Below are 7,734 nucleotides of genomic sequence, written 5' to 3' on the forward strand. Positions count from 1 at the left end.
CTCAAATTAAAGAGTACCTCAAAGATAGATCTTGACCTGTTGTAAAACCAAAAAAGACTATTTTAATGTCTAAGACTTTTCACTATAATCACACAACTTTCAATCATCTAGCAACTTAATTGAAAGAAATATTTTAATATCTTCTTATTGATATCAGAGAGGAAGGGAGAGGGAAAGAGAGAGAGACAGAAGCATCAATGATCAGAGAGAATCATTGATCAGCTGACTCCTGCATACCCCCTACTGGAGGTCGTACCCACCACCCAGGCATGTGCCCTGACCGGGAATCCAACCATGACCTCCTGCTTCAAAGGTCAGTGCTCAACCACTAAGCCACAGGGCCAGGCTAGTTGAAATTTTTTTAAGTCAATAAAGTAAGGAAAGCGTTCCTAGTTTATTATTAAACTCACAAAAGGGAAACATAATAATAAAGAAAAAATTCAAGAGATATATCCTATCTCAATCACTATGGAAGTATGAATGATGATATCCTTGAACAATCATTTTATACCTGTTTATTACAAAAATATATAAAAATAATAAACAATGCTAGTAACATTGACACTTTCATAAACTATTCATAGTATTAAAAGGGTCATAATTTTTAGGAATACAATTTCAAAATATATGTATACAGACAATACTAACATCTAGTAATCCCATATATGGTTATCTATCAAAAGGAAATAACAGAGATGTTTAGAAAAGCATTGATATTTGCAAAACATTGGTACCATGAAAGTGCCCGATGATAAGCAAATGGTTAAATTACGACACATCAAATACATGCACATTACTCAACAATTAAAGTGATGGTTCTACAAAACATACTCACAGACACAGACAGCAGTATGGTGGTTAGCAGAGGCGAAGAAGAGTGGGGGGAGATTGAAGAGGGTAAAGGGTGAGGGAAAGAGACTTGACTTTGGGTGATGAGCACATAAGGCGATATGCAGGTGATATATTATACAGTTGTACACTGGCAACCTATATAATCTTATTAACCAATGTCACCCCAGTAAATTTAATAAAAAACAAAGTGATGGCTATAAATATCATGGAAATGAATATAAATGACATGGAAAAATCTTATAAACAAATGTTAGGGGAGAAAAAAGCAGGATGAAAATTTTTGTTCACACTATAATTACATATATTTACAAATATGCTTATAAAAAACTGGGAATAATACTTCAAACTAATGAGAGTGTTTTATGGATATTTTTTCTTTTCTGCTTTTCAAACTTTGCAGTAATATGGTTATAGTAATATTAACTTTATAACATTTATTTTTAAAAACAAGCATGGTAATTGTTTTAACCCATTATTTTCAGATTACTAAAGCCTCAATGAATATAACTATTTGAGAAATGGATTCTTCCCAGCTTGCCAGTATTCCATGAGTATGTGTTTATTTCTAAACCATTGTGAGAGGGAGAGAGAAAATACAAAAGATAAATGAGGCCAACGATGGATTAATGTGTCCTGAGAGTAAGTTGTGACTAATTGCAAGGGATTTTGCAATTGTCATTTTCCACATCTTCAGAATGGAGGCTAGAAAATATTTTGTAAAAATATGTTGTTATAAAGTATTTAATAGTATATGGGTTGAGGCTTGTGGAAAGTCTAACGTTTAAAATGATGGTAAGTCAGCCAAGAGGCAGACTAAGAAAGACGAAGGCTGGGATTTTGTTTTTTCGGGTAATATCACAATTGGTCCAAATTAAAACATTTACCCTTCAGAATGACTTGAGAGATGGTATGGACCTTTAACATCTCAGATATCCAGATGAGTTTCTTGTTTCTTGATAGGTTTTGCTGTAGTGTTATTTTCACATTTAAGGTTACCAGATGTCGGAGTTTCAGGAGAAAGCCTGGGGTGTGCTCTGCACCCCTGCTGTATCATAGAGCTGGTTTGGAGAAACAATGTGGAGAATGTAACCACTCTTGGGGGGATAATGGTTTAAGCTTGACTTTCTTTACAGAATCAACATTTGTTGCACACATTCATATATGATTACAGAAATGAACAAATTGAATACATGATTGACTTGCATTTTTATTCTCCTTATGGGCTTTCTAATATTTTTGCTTATAATTTCTTTAGATGAGAGTGGGCAGGCTTAGAATACATTTTTTCATCACACGTTGAAGGGCAAGGTGGATGATTTGACCAATGTGGGCATTTGATTCTTTACCAAATAAGAGATCAATTGAAATAGTCTGATTCAAAGAGAGCTCCCCTCTCCCACACTGGAAGGCATATGCTTTTATGAAAGTATTTATATTTACAAGGAGTGAATCTGGCCTCCAGATCAGAATAACACGTAAACTAGAAAACTAGACTAGTTCTTTACTTTCCCAATTTCCATAAATACTACTGAGGGTTTGGAAGCAAGGTATCAAGATCCATATGAACTGGGGAAGTACATTGGTCAGCCTACCTTAGGCTGACTTTACCCGTGGCCAGAGGCAACTAGTGATAAGGACAACTTCTCTTTGTAGGGAATCTGCATCTGAATTGGAACTCATTTGCAAGAACTGTATTATGCCTAAACTTTTTATTTATTTAGTTAGTTAGTTAGTTTAGTTTTTAAAGAAGAAAACTGAGTTTAGTCTGACCTATATGCAAAAGCTGCTTCCTCTGTTGATTACTGTGGTAGAGTGTTTCCATAAATGACTTTTCTGGTTATTTGGACACAATCAAATGATACTATGATGTTTGTAATTCCCTTTTTCTCTCATATATATATGAGAGAAAAAGGTATATCAAATCACAAATTTGTGCAACTCATAAATTATTATACATCTCCTAACTACTTCAAAGGCAATAATTATCTTGAAAGAAAATTTGCTCCACTCTTATTATAGTGTGAAGTGTGTGGAGTCTGTTTTGTTTTCTCTTATAGTCTTTTGAATTTGGAATTCTTATTTTAATTCCCCTCAATTCCTTATTTATTCTGGGTTTCCCTGTCCAGGCTCCACATGGTTAAAAAACATCATCATCTACTTACACAAGTTTTACCGGCTACTCTTCAAGCTTTTTTATACTTCACTGGACCTGTTTCAAACCTCTTATACCTTTATTAATCAGGCCACTTCACTGTGGAATTGTGATTGCTAACTTATCTATTTAGGCTAGAGGATTAGAAATATCCTTTATACTAGTATAAACATTTTACCAATAGAAACCTCATGTGGGGCTTTGCTTTTTGCAAGAAAAATTATAAGAAAATAAAAGGCTTTGCTGTCTTTAGTGCAGCGGTTCTCAACCTGTGGGTCGCGACCCTTTTGGCAGTTGAATGACCCTTTCACAGGGGTCGCCTAAGACCATCCTGCAATTCTGTTTTAGAGCATTTCCATTGCCCCATAAGATCCCTGTGCCCATTTGCAGTTCATGTCTGTCCCTACCCACTGCTAGCTCCAGGCAGCCACTAATCTACTTTCTGTCTCTGACTTTCCTAGACATTTCCTGTAAATGCAATCGTATGTAAATGTAAATGTAAATCAGATATTTACATTACTATTCATAACAGTAGCAACATTACAGTTATGAAGTAGCAATGAAAATACTTTTATGGTTGGGTCACAACATGAAGAACTGTATTTAAAGGGCCAGAAGGTTCAGAAATACTGCTATAGTGTGTTTAGAGATTAATTTCATAGAAATAGCAAAATATAAAGGAACTAGTAAACAAAACTGTATGTGATTAAGTCTTTTTACCAATTTACCTTCATATTTTCTCTGACCATCTTATTTAGCTATATCTCTAGCACAAAATATTGTACTTAACACATGATAGGTGCTCAATAAACTTATATTGGATTGAAATGAGATGACTCTATCAGCATATTATTAATAGACAAAACCATGTACTAAATTTCATGAAAGAAAAATCAAGATTTACAGACATTCCTTCTCAAATTATACACATTTATATGATCTAATGGGGCTGCAGTCAACAATGAATTTGGTTGTAAAATATATAATTCATTGGTCATCACTAAGAAAATTGCTGAGACACTAAATCACTTTGCAAATATATACAGTGACAACTGTGTTTAGCTCTAGTCTCCATGAGTCGGTCATCTAAACGTAAGATTAAAAGATCCGGCTGGACTGTTTTGTTTCTTAACATGGAAACTTGAAGTCTTGAGCCTCCCAATTATGTCTAATGAGAATTCCTAGAGTTGTTATAAGGTACATGAGTGAACTGTTAAATAATCTAATTTAGTAAGGACTTAAAATAGCCATGTTTTTTAAAAAATGGCTTGACCAGACACAAAAAGAACACATATTGTACTATTGCATTTACAGGAAATGTCTAGGAAAGTCAGAGACAGAAAGTAGGTTAGTGGCTGCCTGGAGCTAACAGTGGGTAGGGACAGACATGAACTGCAGATGGGCACAGGGATCTTATGGGGCAATGGAAATGCTCTAAAACAGAATTGCAATGATGGTTGCATAATTTGGCAAATTTACTAAAATTTTTCACGCACGCACAACATACACACACACACACACACACACACACACACACACACAAGAGTGGCTTGATTGAAATGTTTTCAAGTATTACATTATTTCAGTGATTATTCCATAAAATATACTCCTTATAACTTCTTATAGAATCTGTTCTTTTTTAACTCATATTGATGATAGAAACAAATTCTGGACATTTGCTTGCTCTAGGCACATTTGGGGACCACTATGCATCCCTTATTCTTTTATTTGAACCACTTGACTAGAAAATTCTGATAATGACAGTGACTCAAATGTTCTCTGCAAGGAAATATAAAATTTATGCAGGCACATCTATCGTGTCTACCTTATCAGCTCTATATACCCAAAGCCTATCATAGTGTCCTGTCCATGGCCTATACTCCTTAAATATTTGTTGAATGAATAAATGCAGAACCGTATGAATATATAGCTGCACAATTAAGGTATTGATTCTACAGGAGAATGTTTGTGAATATAGGAAGCTGTATTAAGTAATTCATAACCTACTATTTGTTTTAGTACTTTAAAGTTGTTTAAGATTAACACACAACCCAAATATTTTCAACTAAACATCGTTTTATCTGTATACTGTTATTATGAAAATATTTCTTTTCCTTTCAAAACCTGTATATTGCTCATGGCAGGGGGTTAATGTAAGTACAGTGTTCCATCAACTTAGTAGAATACAAAGAAAAAAACCACCATTTTAAAAAATCATAGAAATAAGAGATTATGGCATGTTCTGGTTTATTCATAAAACTATGTTGGAAAGACCTACTTGCAATTCAGCTTTTGGCAGTGGACCTTTTCAGGAACAAAATCAATAAAAGTCAGGGTGCATAAAAGAATTTATGGATCAAACGAAGACATGTTGGCATAAAAAAAAAAGAAATTAATTTTTTATAATCAGAGTTTGACTTGTGATAGTCAATTCTATTGCACTAAAATGATATATTTAACTCAGTCACAACGTGCTAATTTCATAGTCCCTTTCTTTTCCCCAGCTGTTCCTGCGTAGGTGTTGGAGGTAATTAACTGCCATTTTTCTCAGAAATTCAAAAACTGCAATGAATCAAAAACCTCTGTGCAAGCAATTTGTAATAAAGGCAACACTTAGTTTATTATGTAGCACATTCTTATTCCAGTTGTTTAATGTTAGGAGCAGTTACCCTACAATTTATTATGCATAACTACTAGACAATTGATTTTTCTCACTATATGCCAACTTAAATCCATTGATGCACACACATACATACATCTGTGCACCGACATACAAACATGCATATATATCAACACACCGATAAAGCTGCATATTATTTACAGCAATTGTGACTATAAATATAGCTGATTAAAGTTCTAGTATTATGGTCAGAGTAACAGCCACTACCTTTGAACACAGAATTGTTTTTTTATTGTTTCATCCTTTAAAAAAGGATGTCTTGGGAGAAAAATGATGATACAGATTCATTCATGGCCATAGAGTTGTAGTAGGAAAGAATGCATCTTTTTCAAAAATATATTTTTATTGATTTCAGAAAGGAAGGGAGAGAGAAAGAGGGAGAAAGAGAGAGAGAGAGAGAGAGAGAGAGAGAGAGAGAGAGAGAGAGAGAGAGAGAAAAGAGAATCATTGACCAGCTGCCTCCTGCTCACCCCCTGCTGGGGATTAAGCCCGCAGCCCAGGCATGTGCCCTTCACTGGAATCAAACCTGGGACCTTCAGTCCGCAGGCCAATGCTCTATCCACTGAGCAAAACTGGCTAGGACAAGAATGCATCCTTTTATTTTATGTACATACATACCCTAGAGAAAATTAGGTATCATCAAAATTAGCAATCGCCAACTCAGAGGTACCCAAACTTATACCTGACTCTCAAATGAGATCACTAATAACTGCACCTATCACAGTGAATCCTCTTGAAAATGTACTTCTGGAAGTAGTTTCCTGATGGCTAGCTCAATACTCAGCTCATTAGCATACTGCCTGGGCAGGCTGCAAGGAAACAAAGGCTGGTTGCCATCCGTTCCTAAGATCCTGTGGCAGAGGGAAAGAGTTCCTCAAACCCAGATCAAGACTCATTCACAATCAAAGCCTGCTCTGGAGGCCACATGGAGGAAGTTCCACCGCCAGAACCACAGAAGACTTGCTACGGGGTTTTCTCCCAATTGCCACTGGGGGCTGTGTTTTCCTTTTAAAAGGTGGATGATAAGGAGAAAATGCCACTAGGTGCACAACCACAGTCACAGTGTGCCTACCAGCGATTCTTGTGGTAGAGGTAACCCAGCACTATGGACAGGTGCTCCTCCTTTTGGTTCTGAGGGATGGACCCATGGACACCTAGAAAAGCATATGGGGCCCAGCAGATAACCATTCCACACATTGTCTTTCTAGAACCTCGATCAAGCATTCCTTGAAGTATTGCACTAATTCCCTAACATCTAGCTTAATAATGCCTGTCTTTCCTGCCATCCTGGAACCTCCATGAGGATAAGGGCCAGGATTTTTCTTCTTCGGTGTGTTTGCTACAGTATGCACAGCACCTTTTGCTTAGTGCTTAGTGCCTGGTAGGAAATTGAGATTTGTTGAAATTTTTAAAAAGTCATAAAATATATTTGTGTGACGAGGCACTTAACCGACATTACTCGGTTACAAACCCATGGCTTGTTATGATTCTTGAAGGCCACCCATGTGCAAAGAGCCCGATTACGGCTGCCTGGACTCGAGGGTGTTTTCACTCTCAACAACTCCCACCCTGTTTCTGGAACTTCCAAGTTAATGGCCTCATGTGAAGACCTAGTTCAAAAGCCAATCTATCTATCTGACTCAGTGTGGAGGCATTTCTTCTTCCTGAGATCGGGGGGGGGGGGGAGGGTGGCAGGGGGGGCAGCTAAGAACTGACTTCTCCTCAATATGCCATTGGCTCTCAATGACCTAAACAGCTGAGACTTCAGTCTGCTCATCCTCAGTTTACGCTAAGGGCCCAGCCCTCGCCTGCAGCTCTTGGAAGCATCTTTTCCCAGAGAGTAGTGGCTCTTCCTTTCCACTCTGCGTGGCCCCTGGCTTACATGGGGAAGCCCATCGTAAAGTGAACATCGCGTGGAGGGCATGCGTTCCCTTTGGGAACAGATTCTCCCCGTCTCGACTTCTGCCCAGGTGGACATTGGCCCTCAGATCTGAGGATTGTTATTCTGAGGATTTATTTGGCATCTGAGAGGGACTGACAGGGTCTCCTG

The sequence above is a fragment of the Myotis daubentonii genome, chromosome 10, assembly GCF_963259705.1.
Source record: "Myotis daubentonii chromosome 10, mMyoDau2.1, whole genome shotgun sequence".
In the NCBI taxonomy this organism is placed as follows: Eukaryota; Metazoa; Chordata; class Mammalia; order Chiroptera; family Vespertilionidae; genus Myotis; species Myotis daubentonii.